This window comes from Hemicordylus capensis, chromosome 3 (assembly GCF_027244095.1).
Source record: "Hemicordylus capensis ecotype Gifberg chromosome 3, rHemCap1.1.pri, whole genome shotgun sequence".
NCBI classification, from domain to species: Eukaryota; Metazoa; Chordata; class Lepidosauria; order Squamata; family Cordylidae; genus Hemicordylus; species Hemicordylus capensis.
Window position 1 is genome coordinate 162,894,067 of NC_069659.1, and position 23,911 is coordinate 162,917,977.

Below are 23,911 nucleotides of genomic sequence, written 5' to 3' on the forward strand. Positions count from 1 at the left end.
GGACAGGTACACCTACCTTAGAAAAAGCTGCTGTTTTGCAGGTTGCTACAGCACAAGACATAAAACCAGACATTGACTCACTGACCAGGGGAAAACGGTCTCAGACATCTGGCCAGAAAACAAATAGGTGAGCAATTTTAAAACCTAAATTTCAAATATAGAATTATAGAGAAATGTATTAAAAAACTGTTGAGTTCGTAATTAAACTGTTTTGCTTACAGTTTGTTTTGTGCTTGTTATTTTCAGAACATGATTAATGCACAAGGATGGCATGTGATATGGTGTCTCAGGGTGAGGAAGGATCTATACTTCTACTAAGACTAAGTATCTTAATAAAAAATTTGGCCCACAACTTAGCCTGTGTTTTAGATTTCGGCCCCTTATGTGATTGGGTTTGATACCCCTGAGTTAGATCATGGTTCGAACCACCCCCGGTTTGGTCTGTGATTGACACACCATACTGGCCCAGTTCGAGATGAATTGTTTGGCACCGAACCATTCATGCACACCCTTAAATTCAGGTGCTTGGAATAATCATTTCAGGCTCAAGCATGGCAATTTTTGCCAGCATCTCTACTTTTAGAGTATTGTAACCATTAGATTTTACCAGATGCTTTTTTTCATGTTTTGCAACAGCTTGTCTTTTGCTCCTCCCTATGCTAAAGCAAGATGTAGGAGAAGATGATCAGGAGGCATTACAGAATGATAGCACCTTAATTCTGTATCATTCAGTGATGGTTTTATTCAAACCAATCCTAGGAAATGTTCATCAGTCTTTCTGTGGTGAGGGAGAGGTGGCGGGGGTGGGGGGTAGGATGCCTGGCCTCCAATAAACCTATTATGCACCATGCAAGCAGTACCGTGCAGTAAATTGAGGAACTTCCTCCTGCCAGGTCGCTCCTTCTTCCTGGCTCTATGGACACGTGGGCTGCCAGCAGCCCGAGCATTCACATGACTGGGTGGTGAGGTAGAAGGGTGTGTGCACCCTTCTACCTCACTTTTAGCCTGGGTAGAAAGCATGGGCTACCCGGCTGATTGATCTTGGTGATTCTCATGTCCAGCTCCACCCAGGTAGGGCTGCACTAGCCTGGGGAGAGCTAGTCATGAGAACGACCTTGATGTGTGTGCACTCATTGGGGTTTCTTTGCTTTTATTTCTGTACTATGCATCTTGTAATTTCCAGTGTTTGAAAGATAATACACGTTTTTAAGGACTGTAACTGATTAGCTTTGCCCACTCCTTATCCATTTTTTTTAACTTAGGCTGTTCATATTTTCCAGGAATTGTATTTGTTTGTTTTGGATGTATAAAAAAATGACAAACCTGCATTTATTCTGCATGATGATGATGATTTAAACAAAACTTCTTTCAATGCAGTGTAGCTGGACGATCCAACACATTCAGCATCCCTTAACAAATTAACCTGGAAAGCATGAGAATAAGAATCCAGTGAGACTCACTAATATGGAAGGTGATTTAGCACATTCAGAGCCCAACAAATTTGGGGTGTCCATGGGCTGCCTTCAGACATAGTGTGAAACTGCAGATTGACAAACCCGAGGTTCATTCTTGAACCTTGGAATCGTCCCACAGATTATCTTCCAACAACTTCCAGTTTCAAGGCAGAGGAGCTCCTCCTTCTTCCTGGTCTGCTGAGACGGTATGCCAGCAAGCTCAGTAGTACTCACATAGTTGGACTACAGGCAAGGCATCAGCACATCAGCTGGGCAGCAGCCATTGGCCATGGTCTTAAAGGGGGTGTGCCCAGCATGATCATGCCTTTTCAGCATGGACCGCCTACCCTTATCAGGTAAAGGGCATTTAAACCCTTTTAAATGGCATTTAAATGCCTTTCCTCACATCACTTGCACCATCACCCTCGTAAGAGCCCCACAGCCAAACAGTCTTACACTGTTTTTCTTTTACTCTGGGAAGGGCTCATGATGATTTCTTAGGAGGGAATATGTATCTGAGGGCAGGCAAAGGAGCTTGGTGTCTGCTCCACTGTGACAAAGGTTGCTCTTGTGATAGCAGACCTAGTCAAAGCAGTCCAGGAACCCCCAACACATCCCTGTCCATGAGCTTCAGGTCTTCATCGGACTGCACCTTCATGCGTTAGGCCATCCAACTATAGAGGGCCCTGCAGATATCCCCCCCCCGTTATATCTCTTTAAAAATAGAACTCATATTATTTCTTCCTTCGCCTTCTCCTCCACACTCAACCCCTATAGACTCCCAAGGAGTCCAGGCCACTCCATGTGTTCTGTCATTTCCCTGTGGGCTCAGTATTGCTAGATCAGGCACAGCTGCTAGTACACCTTCAAAATTCCCGGGCTGGGACTGGAGTTGCAGCGTGTGCAGACCAGCCACTGTGGGCAACTGTGGGTGAGTGGAGCCCCTATTTTCAGCAATCCCTGGCAATCCAACTGTCTCTACTGGGCAAGAATCAGCATGCATATGTGTCAAAGGATGACCAGACTTCCAGACGGAGTGCTTTCACTTCTGCTGTCTGCCAGCCATGTGATCTGGAAAGGGGTTGGTGTGGTATCCTTCCCCAGGCCTTGTGTGGGTCTAGCAATGGGGCCAGGTGGTGACAACACTCTGGCCTGCATGTGTGTCTCTATGGCCTGACATTCTCATGAAGAGCGGTCCTTGGGAGAAGGGGCTTTGTCACATTATTAATGATTCCGCCCCTGAAACAGCACCCCACTGTACCCCAAGATAGTTCTTCTCATGAGTAATGTCAGAGACCGCATGCTTGTACTCAAGGGGGAGGGGCTGGTCCCCCTTCCCCTCCTAATCTGTACAAAAAATAGAGCAGAGCCACTCAAGAATTCCAGGGGCTGCCTTGCATCACAGACTCTGGGTATTACGCCCCTGGCATGTGTTATCTTTGTTGGGAAACAACTGGGTTGCCCTAGGTCCATACTCAAGGTTTGATACTCTGGAAAGAAGCCAATCAGGGTTCTTGAGGAACTTATTTGGCACTCCAAAATGTACAGCAAATGGGACTTTAAGGACAGAGGCTGGCTTTATAAAAATTGAATCTCGGGCCTGGCTTCTGATTATTTATTTCTGGTTGAAAATACATCTGCGACCAGTTGGTTTAATTCCTGAGTTTCTCTCAGTTAGTCCCCAGTCACTATGGTGTGCTACAGTAAGTAAGAAACTCACCTCTCTAGGCTTAGACCCAGCTCAACTGCTGGAACTGGGTCTAGCGAATGCGAAAAGAGTAGTGAGAAAACGCTTTGTTGATGTTGAGATCCAAGAAAACTGGGCTGCGCTTCCAGAGTTTTATAGAGTTATAAGAACTAATATGGATCTTTCCCCCGCAAAATATCTGTCGACAATTACTTTTTCTAAGTTTCGATGGATATTCACGAGAGTAAGGGTTAATTCCTTTCCATCTGCACTTCTAGCTGGGAGGTTTCAGGGTGTGCCTTTAGAAGAACGACACTGTAGTTGTGGGTCAGGAGATACAGAAATTGTCGCACATATCCTTCTCCACTGTAAACTCCATTTATATCCCAGGGAACGTCTTATTGTTCCTTTAATATGTAAACTGGTAGATCAATCCGATGATAACCTTGTAAAACATCTGCTTTCAGATAAAGATGCTTCAATTTCTATTTCTGTAGCTAAGTTTAGTTATATTGCTTTTAAAAGGTATAATGGGATATCATCCTAATTTTAAACTGTGTGTATATATATATATACACACACACATTTTAATGCTTACTAGTTTTTATTCTCTGTTTGGCCAATGACTGTAAATAAAACTACTACTACTACTACTACCACTACTACTGGGTTGCCCAGTTTATGGAGCCACTGGGACTCCATGTGTGTGTGCAAATTCTTCTTCATCGCTTGATGTGTGGAGACTGACCTACAAAGTGTCTGTCTTGTCATAACATCCCCTTTTTTATGCAGATTGCAGAAGGGGGTGGGAGACACAGTGGAAAGTGGGCATCCCTCAATGTGGCTTTCCTCTTTGACATGTGTTGAAGCTTAGGTCATGGCAATATGGTGTCCCTGTTGCCAGGCAATGCCTGGAGGAGTACAGAGCAAGTACTCAGAGAGGTAGCCAGCATAAAGCACAGTAGGCATAGAGTGGGTGTGTTTCTGGGATGGTCTGAGCCACCCTTTCTATAGCCACCCTTTCTTTGGCAGCAGCCACAGCTCAAAACCCAGGTTACAGCAGTCGCAGAACATGAACAACATGATGCTGCCTTCAAACCTTAGGTTGGAGCAGCAAAACTCACTACAAAGCAAAGGCTGAGATTACGATTTTGCCCCCAGTGGTCCCCAAAACACCAGAAAACCAGTAAACAGGCCAAATAAAGTGGCCTACAATGCTCCAGAGTTGCCCACGAGTGGAAATGGCACCAAAAATCACCCCCCTTTTAATAAGTAAATGAGCCATAAAATGGCTCCCAGACACAAAATGGCAGCCAGAAATGACCTCCGAGGTCATTTCCAGTCACCTCCGACTTGCAGGTACACAGGTTTAGCCCTGTTTTCCTGCGTATACCGAGATAGAGTGTCCATTTCCCGACCATGGATCCGTGGAACCGCAGGTGCTGGACCCACGATTAACAAGGTTCTCAAGTAATGTAATGAAACCAAGCTTGTTCTTTTTAAGAAAGAAAGGGAAAGATAAGGAGAAGAGGGGAGAAACCCTACATTGTTGGATTTTGCTATGGTGCCAAAATAAAATATTCTCCATAGTGTTGACTTCAAGAGAATACAACACTCGCAAACACCTGGTAGGAAAATATAAATGAAGATGATGCCAGATGGTCTTTTCACATCTAGTAGATTGCTCAGAAGCTCTTACTGAGCTAAATATTCAGACCATTAGCAGCAAAGAAGGTGGTCTATTAAGGTGAAAACTGTTGCTGGAAAACTATTTAGCAGAAAACCCAGAACTAGACAGCATTATTGATCATGCACAAAACCTTCTGGAAGGTCTGAGCTTTAAAAAGTATTTATCGCTAGTTAAATGTTGGCTGATTTTCATCACATTGTATATTAATTTTCAATGGTTGCATAAGTTGTCAATATGCCAATGGTGTTTTATTCACTGCTGCTAATCAGGTACTGTCCCCTCCAGAAGGGGAGGAAATCTGACTAATTTACTTGCACACTGTAGAGACAGACCTGCTGTGGTCTCAGCCTGTTCTTTCCTCTACACACCAACTCCCGCCCCCTGTTAAATATATTATATTTGGATTCTTATCACAATCTGTCTTGATAATCAAAGTGGCTGACAGCATATTTAAAACCAAAGATGGAAGTGAATTTTTAAAAAACCCAGAATATGCCATTTCACCCACACCAATGCAGACGCAACGCTTAGCTGGAGATAAAGGGCCATAACTTAAACCAGTTGAATAAAGCAACATGGGGATGACTGTCCACCCCACCCCATCCTTACAGTGCAGGTAGTAAGAACTTGCTGTCCAAGGTGCAAGTTCCTAACCTAAATGCTTCAGCAATTACACTCTGGCCCAGAAGAGCCTGATGACCTAAAGCCAATTACTCCTCTTTTTTTCCGTTTTGGCAGTGGAAGAGTGTCCAAATTTACTCTGAATTATTACTGCTCTGTTTTTCTTCTTTGTTGCTATACCAAATTTGTTTCTAATTTGACTTTAGGAGAAATATCAGTGACTTTCTAGGGCTGCTGTACATTCTCTTTTTTGGAACTGAGTACAAAAATTACCTTGTGATGTGAAAGGAACATACAGTACCATTGACTGTGAATGGGGTATGCACACTGCCTAGATTCATTGCTTCACACTAAACATTGAAGGTGAAGCATAATCCTTTCCTGATAGTTATTCCTTTGTTTATTGCAGGAAAACATGCCCATTACCCATATATTTCACCTTCACAACAGATGATGCTATTTGTTTATATTGCCATTTAAACTTATATTGATTCACACCATTGCTATAACTTGCACAGTATTGCTGCTCTTCAATATATTCCTTAGTTCTACTAGTTGAGATTCTTTCATCCTGAAATGCTATGGATTAAACCAGGAACCTTCTGCACACAAAAAGTAACTTCCAAAAGTAAAATGTGAATTGCCTCTCAATGTACTGACATGCTTTCCCCATGCACTCTTGTAGCTATCTCTTCTGCCTCTGTGACCTTCCAAATTTGTATTAGCATTTGATTGTCCATTGTTGCTTTTGCCTTCTCCCACTTACAATGCATTGATTGATTGATTGATTAAGTGCCGTCAAGTCAGTATCGACCCTTAGCGATCACATACAGGTGAAACTCGGAAAATTAGAATATCGTGCAAAAGTCCATTAATTTCAGTAATGCAAATTAAAAGGTGAAACTGATATATGCGACAGACGCATTACATGCAAAGCGAGATAAGTCAAGCCTTAATTTGTTATAATTGTGATGATCATGGCGTACAGCTCATGAAAACCCCAAATTCACAATCTCAGAAAATTAGAATATTACATGGAACCAAGAAGACAAGGATTGAAGAATAGAACAATATCGGACCTCTGAAAAGTATAAGCATGCATATGTATTCAGTACTTGGTTTGGGCCCCTTTTGCAGCAATTACTGCCTCAATGCGGCGTGGCATGGATGCTATCAGCCTGTGGCACTGATGAGGTATTATGGAAGACCAGGATGCTTCATTAGCGGCCTTCAGCAATTCTGCATTGTTTGGTCTCATGTCTCTCATCCTTCTCTTGGCAATGCCCCATAGATTCTCTATGGGGTCAGGTCAGGCGAGTTTGCTGGCCAATCAAGCACAGTACACTGTATACTTTTCAGAAGTCCGATATTGTTCTATTCTTCAATCCTTGTCTTCTTGGTTCCATGTAATATTCTAATTTTCTGATATTGTGGATTTGGGGTTTTCATGAGCTGTACGCCATGATCATCACAATTATAACAAATTAAGGCTTGACTTATCTCGCTTTGCATGTAATGCGTCTGTCTCATATATCAGTTTCACCTTTTAATTTGCATTATTGAAATTAATGGACTTTTGCACGATATTCTAATTTTCCGAGTTTCACCTGTAGATAGATTTTCTCCAGGATGATCTGTCTTCAACTTGGCCTTTAAGGTCTCTCAGTGGTGCATTCATTGTTGTCATAACTGAGTCCATCCACCTTGCTGCTGGTTGTCCTCTTTTCTTTCCTTCAACTTTTCTCAACATTATGGACTTCTGAAGGGAGCTAGATTTCCACATAATGTGTCCAAAGTATGATAGTTTGAGCCTGGTCATTTGTGCCTCAAGTAAAAATTCTGGATTAATTTGTTCTATGATCCATTTGTTTGTTTTCCTGGCTGTCCATGGTATCCTCAAAAGTCTTCTCCAGCACCAAAGTTCAAAAACATCTATACCTTTTCTGTCTTGCTTCTTCAAAGTCCAGCTTTTGCATCCATAGTGTGTCACAGGCAAAACCAATGTCCGAACAATGCATTGCCAGCTATTAATCAGCTCACAACACTTTGTATGAATTCTTTACAGAGAAAAGGCAACCATTTCTTCCACATGCCAGAAGGTGCCACTGTCGCACTCACTGACAAAGAAGGCCTGCATGGATATTGCTGGGTGTAGCAGCTGGCTGTCTCTTGAGCTGCTACTGCCATTTCTACCAAGGGCTACATGAGGCTTTATGATGTTAAACAACCAAAATGGGATTTCATTATACCTTTCTCCTTTTTTAATGCTGTAAATAGCCGTTAGGAGAAAAAGGGAAAAATTCCTTTTGAGGGAAATCAAAACACTGGCTATATAAAACAGTACATTTTTAGGAATGCCACAAATATTCAGGGTTTGTGGATTCAGATGTGAATAATCTATATCTATGTTTGTGGGGACATATCCCAGATATGTAGCAGGTGTCACACATAAATGCTTTTGAGCAGGGGTGTTGCTAAGTACTAAAAAGATCCCTACCCCTTCATGAAATTACTGTGCGTGAATATCATTCCCCCAACCTTTTATTTCTGCAGTGGCTTTGCTGCCACACTTTTTAAAAAACCAAACCTACTTTGGGGGAGATTAATAGTACTATGAGGGTGGATTCACCTCCCTCTCTTGGACCACCCCAATAGTCTCCTCCACAGGGTCCAGCAGCTCAGTTACTGCTCGGCAGGCACAAGGGTTGCCTGATAACCCTTCCATTGAGTAGACAGCTGGGTTACTGTGGGGCACAAAGCTGAGGGCCCCATGTGCCAAAAAAGCCAGCCTCCAGTGCAACCGCTGCTATGAGGCATTAAAATAAGAAACCACTACAAATGCTTTTTAAAAACCAAAATAAAACACTGTTCTTTGCAATTTAATCATGAATATATCCAAGAGCACCTCCGCCCCTACTTTGCTTTTCACCCTTCTGGAAAATTCTATTACATACTGTTTGGAGATAAAGCAGCCAAGAACCACCTCCCACTGAAAATGGTATCAAAAAGGCTTTTATTAGGGAGGTTTCTGTCTGCCTGGTTCACCTATTTTCCCTGCCCCCATCTCTCTTTCTCTCGCTGTGCTTTTAAGCTCTTCAGATAGTTTACCTCTTGGCGGCAACACTACTTACTAATGACAGAGGAGAAGAGTGAAGAAGGTGACTGAACAGACTTATTGACAGCCAAAAAGGCCTAAATTGATTATCCTCAAAGATATACAATAAGAGGAAGACGCTTCACTAAAAGCATATCCTTCGAACAAGCTCTCTATTAATTAATTGTTAGCCCCAGGAGATAATGTGGTGCCTAAACAAGAAAGCTAAAGGAAAAACTAAAGGGAAAGTGTATTGCAAGAGAAGGAGATGCCACAGAGTAGCTTGGTCTCCTTTTAATAACTTGATAGACAGGGCTGGTGTCACCAAGCGGGTTTCAGAGATTTATTTTAAGATGAGTGAGTGTGCAGTAAGTGCAACCTTGTTAGCCACGTTTGAACACTGATGATGAAATAACAGAATTTTCTTCAGAAACATCTATATCAGTCAAGGGTCTTACATGGTAAGGAATTTATTGGTAGAGATCTTAACTGTACAGTTTCTTGGTCTGCTTGTTCGCTATCACATACTTTCTGGCACATAATTCTCAAACATGGTTCCTTCCAGCTGTATTGCAGAAATCATATGTATTTGTTTCTTTCAATACCAGCGCTTAATACTGATCTTTCACTGGTAATTTTTTAATTTCAGCCTGGGAGACTGTGCAAAAATCTCCATTAACCATTTAAAATCATTCTGAAAGACTTACTACTCCTTCACCATCCATAGTCCTAAAACAAAGTGGAAAAATAACATTTCTATATGTTGGAGATCCTTAACAAATGATAGCAGTGATGATGTTGAGGTAATCCTCTTATTAATCTAGTTTCTTTTGTTTCATTGGCCTTGTTTTATGACATGTATTAAATGGCTGAATTTAGCTACTATCGATTACTATACAGTGCAAAGTACATTTTATAGTTCTTAGCTCATGGCCCCTCAAGGAGATGAGCTGCTACTATTTTAAGGTCTACTATTTGGTTTACTGTTTGATTAGAATCCCTGTGTCCTTTGATGTGTGTGAAAATTGACAAATAAGTACATACTCAAGATCCTTTGACAGTTGAATCATAACCACAACTGATCCTGAATGTACACTCTCATAAGACCTTAATTGCCTTCCTGAATTTAATTCAGGTCTACCAAAGACCAGTGAATCACAATCTATCTTCTGCTGACCCCTTCCTTGGTCAATAAATTAAGAATTTTGAGAAAAGTCATTTTCTGAGTGCCATGGTTATATTAAGCAAAATCTCTTAAGGAAGGCATGGAGCTTTCCCCCTTGTGTTATCACAAAGAATCCCCACTCAAGGGACACCTGCCAGGACACAATCTTACAGATCTTCAGAAGACAAAGATATTTGAATTGGGACAAGTATTCTTGAACTAATTCTATTTTTCATATTATTATTTTTTGGAGTTATTGATATAATTATTATTTATTAATTATTTATTATTAAAACTTTTTACCGCCCTTCCAAAAGGCTCAGGGCGGTTTACATTAAAACACCATTAAAATCAGTTAAAGCTTTGGCTTTGATCATGTCTGTATGATGTAAATTATTATCATGTGCTTTTGGAAAGGAGAAGCTTTCTAAACATGTTTTTGAAATACATCTGTGTTTCCTTTGTGGCAGATGAAAGACACTGATTGGTCAAAGCTCTGTAGTTGATCTGGAACTTGACTCCAAGTGGTGGAATGTGAAATAATTATCTTTTAAATTTCTCTGTATTGTGTCTCTGTATTGGGAATAGTAGAATAAAAATCAAATAAATAAATAAATAAATAAATAAATAAATAAATAAATAAATAAGTAGAAGAACCTTATGCTCTTTCTTATTTTATAAATGCCAGGGTTGTTGTTGGTTACATCTGGCACAAATGTTGCAAGATTTGAGGACAGAATTAAGCTTTGTCTTATCTTTTTTCCAGTGAAAAGTCACACATTTCTCCTCCTGCTCCAGCCACATTAGGTTTCAGCAACAGGGATTTACAATGAGAGCAGTGTAGTCTTCATATAGTTTCCACATTTAAAATCCCTCATGTTGCTGTGAGAACAAAACCTGTCCATGGCTCTCAACACTGTGGGGTGCAGCCCCACTAACAGAAATTCTCTCTGACTGGTGCTCCCTGACTGGTGCTCCCTGACAGTCCCTCGGCTGGTGCTGAGGGACTGCATGCTGGAAATTGGGGGGGGGGAGCCAGGTAGGGAACACTCACTGGGTGATCTTGTAGATCCCCCATGAGGGGTTGCCATGCTCCCCCTGCCCCTAATTTCCAGCTTTCAGCCTCTCAAAACCAGCCCCCTGCCAAGTCAAAGAGAAATTCTCTCTGACTCAGGGTGTAACTATAATAGGGCAATGGGAGACAGTTGTCTGGGGGCCCACTGCCTGGGGGGGGGCAGAGGCAAGTCACATGACTGACTCCCCCAGCCATGCACCCGCCCAGGCTTCCTTCAGTTGTTTTCATCCTCCGAAATTGATGTGAGTGTTAAGACCTGGAGCTACCAGAACAGCATGTCTTTCTCTAGTACCATTAAATGACTTTCATCGTCCACAGTCTATAAAACCTTAAAAAAAAATAATTTAGGATGATGTTCTATTGTGGTACATAGATGTATAGATGGATGTATGGATGGACTGATGGATGAATGGATGGATAGATAGATATTTTACTATGCTTTTTGTTACCACTATTCATTCTCATTTAAGATTTCTTTACTTCATGAGTTGAGCTTCGGGGGGGAGGGGCATTTTAAAATCTTGTATCTGGGCCTACTCCAACCTTGCTACGCTCCTGACTGACTCAGCAGCAGCACTGGTTTCCCCCTATAAATTGAAGCCATAGTGAAAGGTAAGCATTTTACTGGCTAAGGCAGTGGGTGGTGGTCCATCTGTTATGTTGGAATTGTGACAGAATTCTGCAAAAACAGAAGGGAATTATGTCAGAGTTTTGACTGTTGAGAGTCCCTCCAGTCATCATGGAACTCTTTCCAATAATGCTCGGGTCCAATGTATTGGTTGGACCAACACAACTGCTCAGCTGCATCAATTTGTTTTATTTTGGTTATTTAAGTTGCTTTGCATCCCTATATAGGTGGTGTGGAATGTTATAAATCCCCCAAAAGAATACATTTGTTGTACATGAGCAGAAATTAGATTACACAGACTAATTAAGGGAACAAAATGGTTACATATTATACTGGTTGATCATAGGAACTTTTATTTTTCTTATTCAAACAGTTCTTATACACCCCATGAATACAATTGATTTGAATTGTCCATATAGCAAAATAATGACCGCTAATTTTTGTTTTTGTTTTGAGCCTTTGGTTTCAAAGCATGGGATAAGGACAGGGTTATTCAGTTCAACAGAGTTCCAGAGAGTCTGTTAAATCAGCCTCAACAGCTCTTGGCCTGTGAATCAAATAGAGAGTGTTGTAGCAGAGCAAGGTAGATGCACAAATTGGATGGTATGAGAGAAATCCGTCTGAAGGAAGGTCCTGCAGTTCAGATACACTGCCAAGCTGTACAGCTCACAACCGTATAGGGTCACAAAAGGGAACAGAAGAAATAAAGTTGGGGCCAAGCAAAGAACAGGAACTGTGTAACCAATAGCAGGTGAGGTGGAAGCAAGGCAAAGTGAGGTAATAAACCAGGCAGCTTACTTCATCCATTAGCTCTGAAAACGACCCTTTTATTTGTATAGAACAGGGCAGAGAACATAGATAGCTCCTAGGTGCAATTTTCTCAGTCAGAGCAATGCAGAAGTAATGTATCCATAATCCAATGCCCTGACCTAAAATCTGGCAATCTCAAATGCAGTTTTTCAGATGTGACCACCTTAAAAACCTGCTGCTAGCCCATGGGAGTAGAGACGATTTAGCAGCACTGATAATCAGGAAGGCTGTTGGCCTGAACTTTCATTTGACTTTTTCATGTTGACTGCCTGAACATTGTCCTTTCCCACTTATTAATATGGTTGTAAATTAGGGGAAATAAGAAAGGACAGCTAATCAAGTGTAAGAATATTGAATAGTCAGTTACTACTCCTCACAATTATTTCTCACATTATATGTGAAGCACTACAGTTTTGATAAAGCACTCATTTTAAACATGTCTAATGAAATGGGAAAATTGTACTAGGGTGGTGCATTTAGGCAGAAGATTCAATGTCTCAAAAATTTAACACTCATTTGACAAAATCCTAATCTTACTGAACTTCTCAGAGGTGTCTTGTCCTTTCATTATACAAATCTTACTGATGCAGTCATTGATTTTGAATATAATAAAATGGAATACTTTTCTTGGAATTGCCATTGGCTATACTCTGTGGTACCCCCAACCTCACCAACCACAAAAACATTCTGGGGCAAAAAGTTAAATTGTATGACCTGTGTAAATTATGCAAATTAAATACATTTTACACTATTTCTTCTTTTAATGTAATCAGTACTTTTAAAAAATGGCATAACTTTCCTTCAGTAAGTCAGGTAGTAGGGTAAGAAGCTATGCAGCATGTTGACATTCTCTCCCCATTACTGAATCAATGTCACTAGCTGACCGGCACAGAGCATCTGTGCGCTTTGTGGCCAGCTGTTCTCCCCTCCCTCCCTCCTGCCCCACTCTCTTGCCCCTCTTCCCCTCCCTCCCACCCAATTCTCTCCTGCCCTCCCTCCCCCTCCCATCCAATTCTCTCCTGCCCTCCCTCCCCCTCCCACCCAATTCTCTCCTGCCCTTCCTTTCCCCTCCTGGCCCACTCACTCTTGCCCTCCCCCTTGCTCTTGCCCTCCCCTCCCTTCCCCTCCCTGAGTACCTTACCTCCGCTGCCACAGGCCAGGCCCTCCTCACCGGGTGGCGGGTGGCCAAAAAGGCCCCACCCCCACCATTCCTCTTCCCGGGCGGCAAACAGAAGTTCTGCCGCCCAGTTTCCTCCTGCCCCGGCCTCCCACAGGCGCCTTGGCTCCACGGGCGGCTCCGCGGCCGGCCCGCTGCCTTGCCTCTACAGCCAGGCCCACTGGCCCGCCGCTGGGCTGAGTACCGGCTCCATGGCCCGCCACTTGCCTCCCAGTGCCAGCCATTTCCAGCGGGCCTGCCCACCGCCACAGCTGGGCCCACCGACGCCTCTCCTCCGCAGCCGGGGCCGAGTACCGGTTCTGCGGCCCGCCACTGACCTCCGCAGCTGCCGCTTGCCTCCCAGTGCCAGCCAGTCTCAGCAGGCTGGCCCACCGCTGCCATTGGCCTGCGCCCCAGCCAATCAGCTGGGTTGCCATGACGCACACCCAGAAGAAATAAATATATAGATCCTGCCTTCTGGCTTCTGAGAAAACACGAGGGCTAGGCACCTGACCTTTAAAAACAAAATAAAAAGAAATCTGCTCTTTTGAGTTGAAAATAGGAAGTCAAATTTTGAGCCCTGAAATTTTTCCTCTGCTTGTGCAGAAGTGCAGCATACACAAACATCTCAACTGTGTTTCACTGATAATTATTTTTTTATTGTTTTGGGAACCAACAATTAGGTTTCTCAAGCCAGGGCTACACTATAAAGCCCTTCTTCTTAAGCGGGGGGGGGGGGGGACACTAACTCTTGTATTTATGCATCAGTCAGTGTTCTAGTAGAATCCCTTTTAAAAGAATATTTTAAAATAGGGTATTATACGCTGTTCAGCAGTCCTTATCTGGACTGCCGAACCGGTTTGGAGGTCCGGAGGTCCGGTGGTTCAGATGGTTCGGCGGTGGAGGGGGTTACCTTTAAGGGACCAGGAGGGTGCTCTTAACCTCCCCCCACTGTGTTTTCCCCACCAGTGCTGTGCCCAAGAAACTTTGCTGCCGCCCCCCGCAGCAATTTTGGGTACAGCGCTGGCAGGGGGAGCATGGCAGGGAGGGGGGTAAGAGCACCCTTCTGGTCCCTTAAAAGTAACAACGCCCGCCACCGAACCATTGATCAGATGGTTCATGCACATCCCTAGTCTGGGCTCGTATGTGCCCTCATCCCCCAACATACTAGTGTGAACATCCTCCGCCACAGCATGCAGGATCCTCAGTATTTTAATAACAGCTTAATTTTATAACGGCTTAACTATTGCAATGTGCTCTATGTGGGGCTTCCTTTGTACATAGTCCGGAAACTTCAGTTAGTTCAGAATGCAGCAGCCAGATTGGTCTCTGGGGCAAATCAGAGAGACCATATTATGCCTGTTTTGAAACAGTTACACTGGCTGCCGATATGTTTCCAGGCAAAATACAAAATGCTGGTTATTACCTTTAAAGCCCTGAACGGCTTGGACCCAAGATATCTTAGAGAGCACCTTCTTTTACATGATCCCCACCGCACGTTAAGGTCATCTGAGGATGTCCATCTCCAGTTACCACCAGTTCATTTGTTGGCGAATCAGAGGCGGGCCTTCTCTGTAGCTTTTCCCCCCGGGCTGTGGAATGCACTCCCAGCAGAAATTCGTAATTTTAATTCCTTATTGACCTTCAAGAGAGCCCATAAAACCCATCTGTTTGGCCTGGCCTTTCAGGGTTTTTAATTTGTTTTAAATTGTTTTAATGTTTGCCCTGGTTCTCCAGGGTTTTTTTTAGCTGTTTGAATGTTTTAATTAGTTTTATTCTGTTTTTATAGTTTTGATTTTAATTGTTAACTGGTTTTACTTGTTTTATTCTGTTGTAAAGCGCCCTGAGCCATTTCGGAACGATGGTATATCAATCAATCAATCAATCAAATAAATATAAATATAATAAAGTAATGTTAAAACTGCACGTTGAGGGGGAAGTTCTGATGAGTTGTGCCCCCACATGCAATTATGGGTGGAAGTAGCTATTATTTATTTGTTTGTTTTATCACATTTATATACCACCTGATATGTGTATCACTAGACGATGTACACAATTTAAAACAACAAATATAAATCAAAACAATTTCACAGAATAAAAAAGTTAAAACAATTTCATAGAATAAAAACAATTAAACAGTTTAGAATTAATTTCAGCTAAAAACCTGAGAAAACAGGTGTGTCTTGAGGATCCTAAAAGCAAATGGAGAAGGAGATGGTCTTATTTTGACAGGTAGCATATTCCAAAGCCCCGGGGCAGCCACAGAGAGGGCCCAGTCCCGGGTCACCACCAAACAAACCGGTAGCAACTGTAACCAGACCTCCCCAGATGATCGTAATAGGTAGCAGGGGTCATAACAAAGGAGGCACTCTCTTAAGTACCCTGGACCCAAGCTGGGGGCTTTATAGGTAATAACCAGTACTTGGTATTTCGCTTGGAAACATAGCAGCAGCCAGGACAATTCTTTTTAAATTAGTGTTTTATGATCCCTTCAGATTGTCCCAGAGACCAATCTGGCTGCTGCATTCTATACCAATTGTAGTTTCTGGACTATGTACAAAGGTAGCTCCATGTAGAGTCCATTACAATAGCCAAGCTTGGAGGTTACCAGCATATGCATCACTGTTTTAAGGTCATTTGCTTCCAGACATGGGCATAGCTGATGGCCATTTCTCCTGCACAGTTTAGGGTGGGCAGTCAAAGTATCATCATAATTGGCCTAGAGATACTGACTGCATTCACACGTAATGGGGAACCAGAGTTACAGGGGCCAGAGGTTTCCCTACCATTATGTCCGAATGTGTGCAACTCCGGTCCCGTTCCTTCCGCGGCCTGAGGTTTTGCTCTGTAGTGAAACCTCAGTTTACAGTGAGTTCTGCTGCTCAAAACCATGGTTCAACAGGGCCTCCATTGCCTCCAAATGCAGCACTGGAGCAGCATTCCCCCCAGGCTAAGAGTTGAGGGAAGAAGCTCCTCCCTCTCTCCTTGCATGATTGGCTGTGTGGGTGTCCTTCAATCAAGAAGGAAGCCCACTCAGCCAGTTCCCCCTCCTCTCTGCAGACTTGCTGGCTGCAAAAAGGGAACTCTCCATTTTGTCTGATTGCAGACAGGAGAGCGGGGGATGGGGGAACAGAACTATGGGCTCATTGGACCAGCGGTTTCTCATTACATGTGGATGCAGCCACGTAATTCCATTGATAGTTGCCAAAGGAAAGGGGCAAGCTCTGATCCTTCTCAATCGTGGCTTCCTAGGTTATTTCTAAAGGAGAACTAATAACTGCAGAATAGCTGAAGAACAAGATTAATACTGTAAACAAATTCTTGTGTGGTGTTGTCATTTCTGTTTTGGCAACCAGTTTAGTTTGACAGTTTTGACACTCTTAAAAGATTCAAATCCCAAGTGTCATTGTGTTTGGTCTGATGAGAAGTGTTTATTTTTGTATGCAGATTTCATATGCAATAGTCTGTGTATTTGGTACTGCATAACTTTAATGATTTTATTCAGCTTCTATCTGCATTGTGACTTACAACAACTTTGCACAACTGGCTTTTAATGCTTGCTTAGAGTAACAACTTTATTATATACTTTATTATAGATTTATTATAGACCAAGTTCTACAAGAACATGGGCCTCTAGCACAGATCTTAACTGTTCAGGAACTTCCCCAAGGTGGAAGAATAAGAAAAGATTCAAAATGTTAGCTGAGCACTAAGGATATTGAACAGCACTGCCTACTGGTTGGAAGTGTTGCTTTTACCACCTTTACCAGCTTGTTCCTCATGAGGAAGAAGGGCTGCTGGATGCCTTGTAAGGATGAGAGGGCCTTTTAACAGTTGTATGACAGGCAGACATTCAACAGGTGCTACTGCCTAGCATATGAAGGTGCAAGCAGCACCTTTTGATATTCTGCCTATATTTCAGCTGCCCTTTCAGTGAGAACTGACACAAGTAAGGATTCACCTATTAAAACAACCATGTTTCCACTATGCCTACTATATTTCACATTTTTGTTTAAATAAAGCTATGCTTTGTTTTAAGCCCACTCACTGCTGTCTGCCTCTCTACACCTGGCAATGTTAAAACAGTATTTTTCACTTTCCTTGTTCTGAACACACTTATATTGGCTGTGCCACATATGGCACCAAACAATTTTTAAAAGCAAGGAAGTTCAATTAAAGGAAAGAAGCCTTTTGATTTATAGGGATAGTTATGGGTGTGGCAGCTCCAACTGAGGTTCAGAAAATGAGGAGATTCAGTGGCCCATGATGTTCATGCCATGAGGGTGTGAAATCTGCTATCCAGTCTGAGATATTATACTGGCTTATAAAATCATAACCATGGAAACACAATTTGGTTAACACCTCCTTGCTCCAATGCACTACCTGCATAGGATGGTGACAACAACAAAAGCTTCTTAAACAGCAATGTTTAAGAAGAATTTGCTAACATGTGCCTCTGAGCATATGGTGAGTGTTGTTACACAGAGCTCTGAGTATGGGGAAGACAAGTAATGCTTCAACTATTACAAAAATTATGATCCTTCTGTAAGAGTGTGTGTGTGTGTGTGTGTGTGTGTGTGTTGTGTGTAGCCCTCTGCTGGATAGAGAGTGAGTTGAATTATTATTTGGCCCTTGAGGGCTGCTGTAGGAGAGAGACTCAGGGTCAAGAATTCTGAAGGTAGTCACTAAGAGAGAAAATATAAAATCCGGAATAGAAGCTAGATTTCTAGAGAAGGGTAGTTTATTAAGTGTTTGAGACAGGAAGGTCTGAGAAGGAACAGAGACTAGGAGACTGGAAGGAGAAGTGAAGGGCAGCTTTTTGCCATCTATCAGCTGTAGGGACAGCATTTGGAGACTGAGGCCTTAAACTGCAGACAAGCCTATGATCTGCTTGTCAGGGAGACGAGAGCTGGTCTTGTGGTAGCAAGCATGACTTGTCCCCATAGCTAAGCAGGGTCTGCCCTGGTTGCATATGAATGGGAGACTTGATGTGTGAGCACTGTAAGATATTCCCCTCAGGGGATGAAGCCGCTCTGGGAAGAGCAGAAGGTTTCAAGTTCCCTCCCTGGCTTCTCCAAGATAGGGCTGAGAGAGATTCCTGCCTGCAACCTTGGCGAAGACGCTGCCAGTCTGTGAAAACAATACTGAGCTAGATAGACCATCGGTCTGACTCAGTATATGGCAGTTTCCTATGTTCCTATGCGTCACTATCCATCTTGTGGAATACAAACCTTTATGAGATGCCTTCTCTAGAGTTGGTTTGCTTTCACCCCACAAACAATAACTTTCTACAGAAATTAAGTTTCAATGTTAATATTTATTTGTTTGTTTGTTTGTTTGAAACATTTGATATACCTCCCACTCCGAAGACTCTGGGTGGTGTATATAGGTATGTGTAGAGGGGGGGGGGTAATTAATAAAGGTGAATAATTTGTTTAAATTGGTTTCTTTTGATATAGTTTATTTTCATAGGCCTCTCAATTCATTTCTGTGTTGGTCTCTGGAGTGTGGACTCTGGGCCAATTCTTCAGGTAGGTTCCAGACCTGGTCCAGACTACCAAAACAAAACAAACAAACAAACAAAACCACACACCAAAACCCGAGAAAAATATCTTAAAGTCCCAGAATAGGAGGGGAAACTTTCCCATTGGATAGCAAAGGGAATGAGACTTCAGAGCTTTAAGAAAATACTAGTCACAGTATGATAAGATGCTAATATGCCTGCAAACTGCAAGCCATTTCACTAGTGCATGTATTTAAAAATCTAACATACAGCTTATAATGCAGAGAAGCACTGATCTTTATAATGCACAATATAGTTTATTTACAGTACTCTATCCTGAATACATATGGTTCTCAAAATTAAAAACAAGAGAAAGAAAACAGTGGGGAACATCCTCACTAGATTAAATCAAAATATGTCCAGTTTGCTTCAAATTGATCTTTTCCTTGTTTTTATTAAACAACTTTTCCCCTTGCTGCTGAAACAGATACATTTTCAACAAAGCTTTGAATGTCTGGAATATTTTTAGATTTTCAGCTTTGCAAGGCTCATGTTTGGCAACTAAAAATGCTTTCTGCATTCAAAATTGTTGTTATTCTATGAGGCTCCATATAATTGGAAGTTATCCAAATATAACATTCAAACCTTCAAAAAAAAAAAGAAACAGTTCCCAAAACAAAAGGAGTATTCCTTTTCAAAATTAAAATGCTGCCAGAATAGTTTTACACAATTCTAAATCCCACAACACATGAGCAGAAGGAGATTCTGAGGAAATATAGTGGTGAGGCTATAGCCTTGAGGCGGATTTTTGCATATTTATTTATATATTATATTTGTACACTTCCCCACACTTCCATCTCTAGGCAGTTTACAGCAACATAAAACAAATTAAAATGAAAATAAGCATCTAAAAACCACTTAAAACCACAAGCCTACTTTAAAAGCTTGGGTTAATAAACGTGTCTTTAAAGGCTCTTTAAAAGTTGTCAGAAATGGGGAGGCTCTTATTTCAGAAGAAAGTGCATTCTAGAATCTTAGGGCGTCAACAGAGAAGGCTTGTCTCTGTGTAGCCAGCAGACAAGCTGCTGGCAAATTTAGGCAAACCTCTCCAGGTGATTTCAATGGGCAATGGGGCTCATAGTGAGGAAGACTGTGACACTATTAGACCTGGACCTAAGCAGTGTAGGGCTCTATAGATTATAACCAGCACCTTGTATATTGCAGGGAAATGTATTGGTAGCCAGTGAAGTTCTTTTAATATAGAAGTGATATGTGCTGCATTCACATGTAACGGCAAATCAGAGTTAAACATGGCTTAGGTTTCAATTCATAGCTCCAAATCGCACTGCAGATGGCCACCAAACCACGGCTGCCAAACTTTAGTTGCAGGAGAGGGGAGCCCCTCCCTTCTGCTCAGCCTCCAAGGCAGATCCCAGCAAGCTCCATGGCCAGACTGTGGGCAAAGCATAACCACATCAGCGGGGTGGCTGTAATTGGCCATGACCTCGAAGGCGGTGCGCCGAGCACAACCATGCATTTTCAGAGTGCTCCGCCCGCCCTCAGCATGGAAATGGTATTTAAATCAATTTAAATGGATGCCTCTGAAGAATGCCTCTGACTGGTCACAGGGGAGTAACAGCAGGAGAGAGGGCACGCCCTCCACCGCTGCCTGTTGGCTCCCAGTGGCATCTGGTGGGCCACTGTGTGAAACAAGATGCTGGACTAGATGGGCCTTGGGCCTGATCCAGCAGCGCTATTCTTACGTTCTTAAATGCCATGCCATGGCAGCACTTATGCCAGCGATGAGACCGCTGCCTTGCACCCTTATAGTCCCAAACAAACACAAATTCTCGGGGAAGTTAGGGTCTGTTTTTTAAAAAATTCTGCTTCCTAGGAAGGGATATATAGATAAGGGAAGGCAAAGATAAGGGAGATGCTAGGGGATGCTGTGGGCTCTGTCTCACCATAACTGTGGATGATGTTGGGAGGAGTGACTCCAGCAAAGCAGTCCATGCAGACTACACTGAAATCCTCTGTCTGGCAGCTTGCTGACAAGCAGGCTCACCCTCTCATGAGAGGGCCAGTCTGCTGGGAAAGGCTGTGCCCATGTAAGGGCTTTGCTCCATCTACAGACTGCGATCTTACAAGTTGGGCCAGCCCATCCACCAACTCACTCAAGGGGCCCTGTTTGTGTAGGGCCCCCAGCTCTAGATGGTAAAAAATCTCCCTAAACCCTCCTACCCTTATTCCCTGTGGAAACCTTTACACACCCAAAGGACATCTAGAAGCTCCATGTGCTCCACATGACCCAGACACTTGTACGGAGGTGAGGTGGGGAAGACACTGGGACGGAACTTAAAACCTGTATACACATACAATTATTCACAAATATTTTAAAGTGCACATCCAGCAGTATACATCCTATCGGTAGCCTGCATTTGAGAGAGCCTGAATCCATGTACACTTTTAAAAATGAACACATGTACAGTCATTCTCACAAAAACATACCTGTGCATCCATATGCATAAACAATGTAATGTCTGAATAGGGCTGGAGTCTGGGTTCAAAACAAAACCTGGGGTATAAGCCATTTCATCTAGTGGCTAGAGTACAAGTCCCCCATGCAAGTCAAAAGAATGAAGAAGCAAGGTTTTAGGAGTACTATGATGCTAGAAATGGCCTAAACTTTTCGTTTCACTGCAAACAGACAAATATTATGGAGCTGAATAAAGTCTTGTAATATCTTCAGTTGAATTAATCTAAGATTAATATCCTAGAGCACTGTACACTCTGCAATATGTCAGACAGTTGATTAGACGTAATAGAAAAAGTAGGTTCTACATTAGCCCAATTCAGTTGAGACAGCAACTTTTTTCAGAGACCAGTTCCAAAGAAAATCCTACCCTCCACTTCCACTGATTTTCAAGAACAAATTATGTGGTCTGTCTGTCTGTTTCCCTCTCTCTCTCCCACCTCCCTGCCCCCTGCCCCCATTATGCCGTGATTATGGCAACTAAAGCTGAATTCCTGGGCAGGCAGGCAAATTGCTTAACAAAATTGTATTTCTACCTCTCTATTTTGATACCTATTAGTTATGGTGATGCTGCCAAAAAAGTAACTGTTATAAACTTCAAAAAATATGTGTGATCTGAGGCAAGCAAGGGAAGTGACATAACATGTATTATTTTACATTCATTTACTGATTCTGTCCTCCGCCCTTGACAGTCACTATCTTGTAGCTGCTTCTTTTAGTCCACTAAGATGGCAAGAGCTTCAGTGGATATTTGCGGGGGAAGATGGAGGACAGAAGGAATTTGGGAACAAGAATGGCTTTCTAGCCTTCCCTTCCTTTGATTTATTAATTCAATTAAAGGGGGAGGGTGTTGATTTATAGCAGGGCCGCTCAACTTTGGCCCTAGTGCAGATGTTGGCCTACAACTCCCATAATCCCTGGCTATTGGCCACTTGTGGCTGGGGATTATGGGAGTTGTAGTCCAAAAACAGCGGGGGGGGGGCCTAGGTTGAGCAGGCCTGATTTACAGGGATACCTATGGGTATGTCAGCTCCAAGTGAAGTCCAAAAGATGAGAAAACTTGATGGCCCATGTTGATTGTCAGGACACCGTGCTGCCCTCTGCCCTTTGCTCACCTGATGTAGGCAGTGGCACTCCCATGGCAAGGGGCATCCCTCCTCCTTCCATCTCCTCCCCCCACTTTGGGGCTGGAGGAGAAAGCCACATGGGATCCCTGACCAGCCTCCGTCTCTCACGGAGCCACCCAATGTGGTGAAGCCCCAGAAGATCCCTGGGAAACCATGAGACAGCTGGGGAAGAAGGAAAAAGGCTCTGGAGGGAGCGGGCCTTAAGAGGGCCTTTGAAGCCTGCCCAGATTGCACTGGGCTATTTAACAGAGAGACAGCCAGTGATTAAGGCAGCCTACATTTGAGAGCTGGGCTTCTCCAGAAAGGGAGCCAGCTAAAAACGGCAAGGCAGGAGGAGGACAAGGGTGGCGAGCTAATCCCCTTCCCTGCATCATTCTGAGGCATTGGGCTTTGGCTCAGAGACTGATAATGATGCCATAAGGCTATGAGGTCTGATGCCCAGTCAGATAGTGTACTGGCGGCAACAGCAAATGCTGGGAATTCGTATTACAGCAATGTTGAAGCTGAATTGGATATCATGTGCCTCTGAGAATATGTTGAGTGCTGTTTCCTCAGCAGGCAGCAACTACAATCAGAACAATTAGTCATATTTTGTAGTTTGGTGGTGGGAGTTTCATGTCAGCCAGTGAGTGAGTCAGTGAGGGCTGGCAATTTGCAAGCATATTGTCTTATCTCACTGCCACTCTAGTCTTTTCCTAGTTCTATGACGTCTCATTCCCTATGCTTTCTAATAGGAGCATTCTTCCAGATTTTCTGGGAAAGTAATGATTATTTCCTTGATCTTGGATGTTTCTTTTTTAAATTTCTCTCTCTCTCTTTCTTTCTTTCTTTCTTTCTTTCTTTCTTTCTTCTTCTTCTTCTTCTTCTTTTGGTACTCTGGGCAAGATCTGGAACTTAACTGCAAAAATGGGATGTTTCTATCTTTCATAGTTTGGTATAGGAATTTCATGGCAGGCAGTCAATCAGTGAGGCCCAAGCAGCTTAATATTATTGATACAGCCTTCTTTCCTAACACAAAGTGAAGATTAAAATACTGAGGGCAAAAGAACATATGTATGTCTGTTTGTGTTTGGGATGTGCAAACTGGCTTGAGGTTGAGCTGGTTCGTCATTGAACCAGGCTGGCTCAAGGGCAAACCCTCAAGCTGGACCAGGCCCAGTTCAGCTCACCCTCTCACCCAGGCTGGCTGGCCACCGCCCCCCGCCCAGGCCATCTCGGGGTTCTAAACATTTCTTTTTTAAAAAAAGCTTACTGGCAGGTCTGGCAACCTCCGGCAGGTGTGTGTGTGTGTGTGTGTGTGTGTGTGTGTGTGTGTGTGTGCTGCCATGGCTACAGAGGGTCCCCGGAGGTTCCTCCTCCCCCACCAGC

At 43.0% G+C, this 23,911-nt stretch overlaps 1 long non-coding RNA gene across 3 annotated transcripts in view; it reads right to left on the minus strand.

Moving 5' to 3' along the window:
• LOC128348878 (uncharacterized) overlaps positions 1 to 23,355 on the minus strand; it is a 51,578-nt gene extending 28,223 nt beyond the window's left edge. Inside the window, exons 1-3 of one of the 3 annotated variants that reach the window (XR_008318396.1) lie at positions 22,532 to 23,352; positions 1,324 to 1,423; positions 17 to 108 (exon numbers count right to left, since the gene is read on the minus strand). This is a non-coding gene — a long non-coding RNA (uncharacterized LOC128348878). Of the gene's footprint in view, positions 1 to 16; positions 109 to 1,323; positions 1,424 to 16,166; positions 16,290 to 22,531 lie in introns of those variants that run through there. The other 2 variants (XR_008318397.1, XR_008318398.1) reach the window with 2 other exon arrangements.
• Between the last annotated feature and the right edge of the window lie 556 nt (positions 23,356 to 23,911).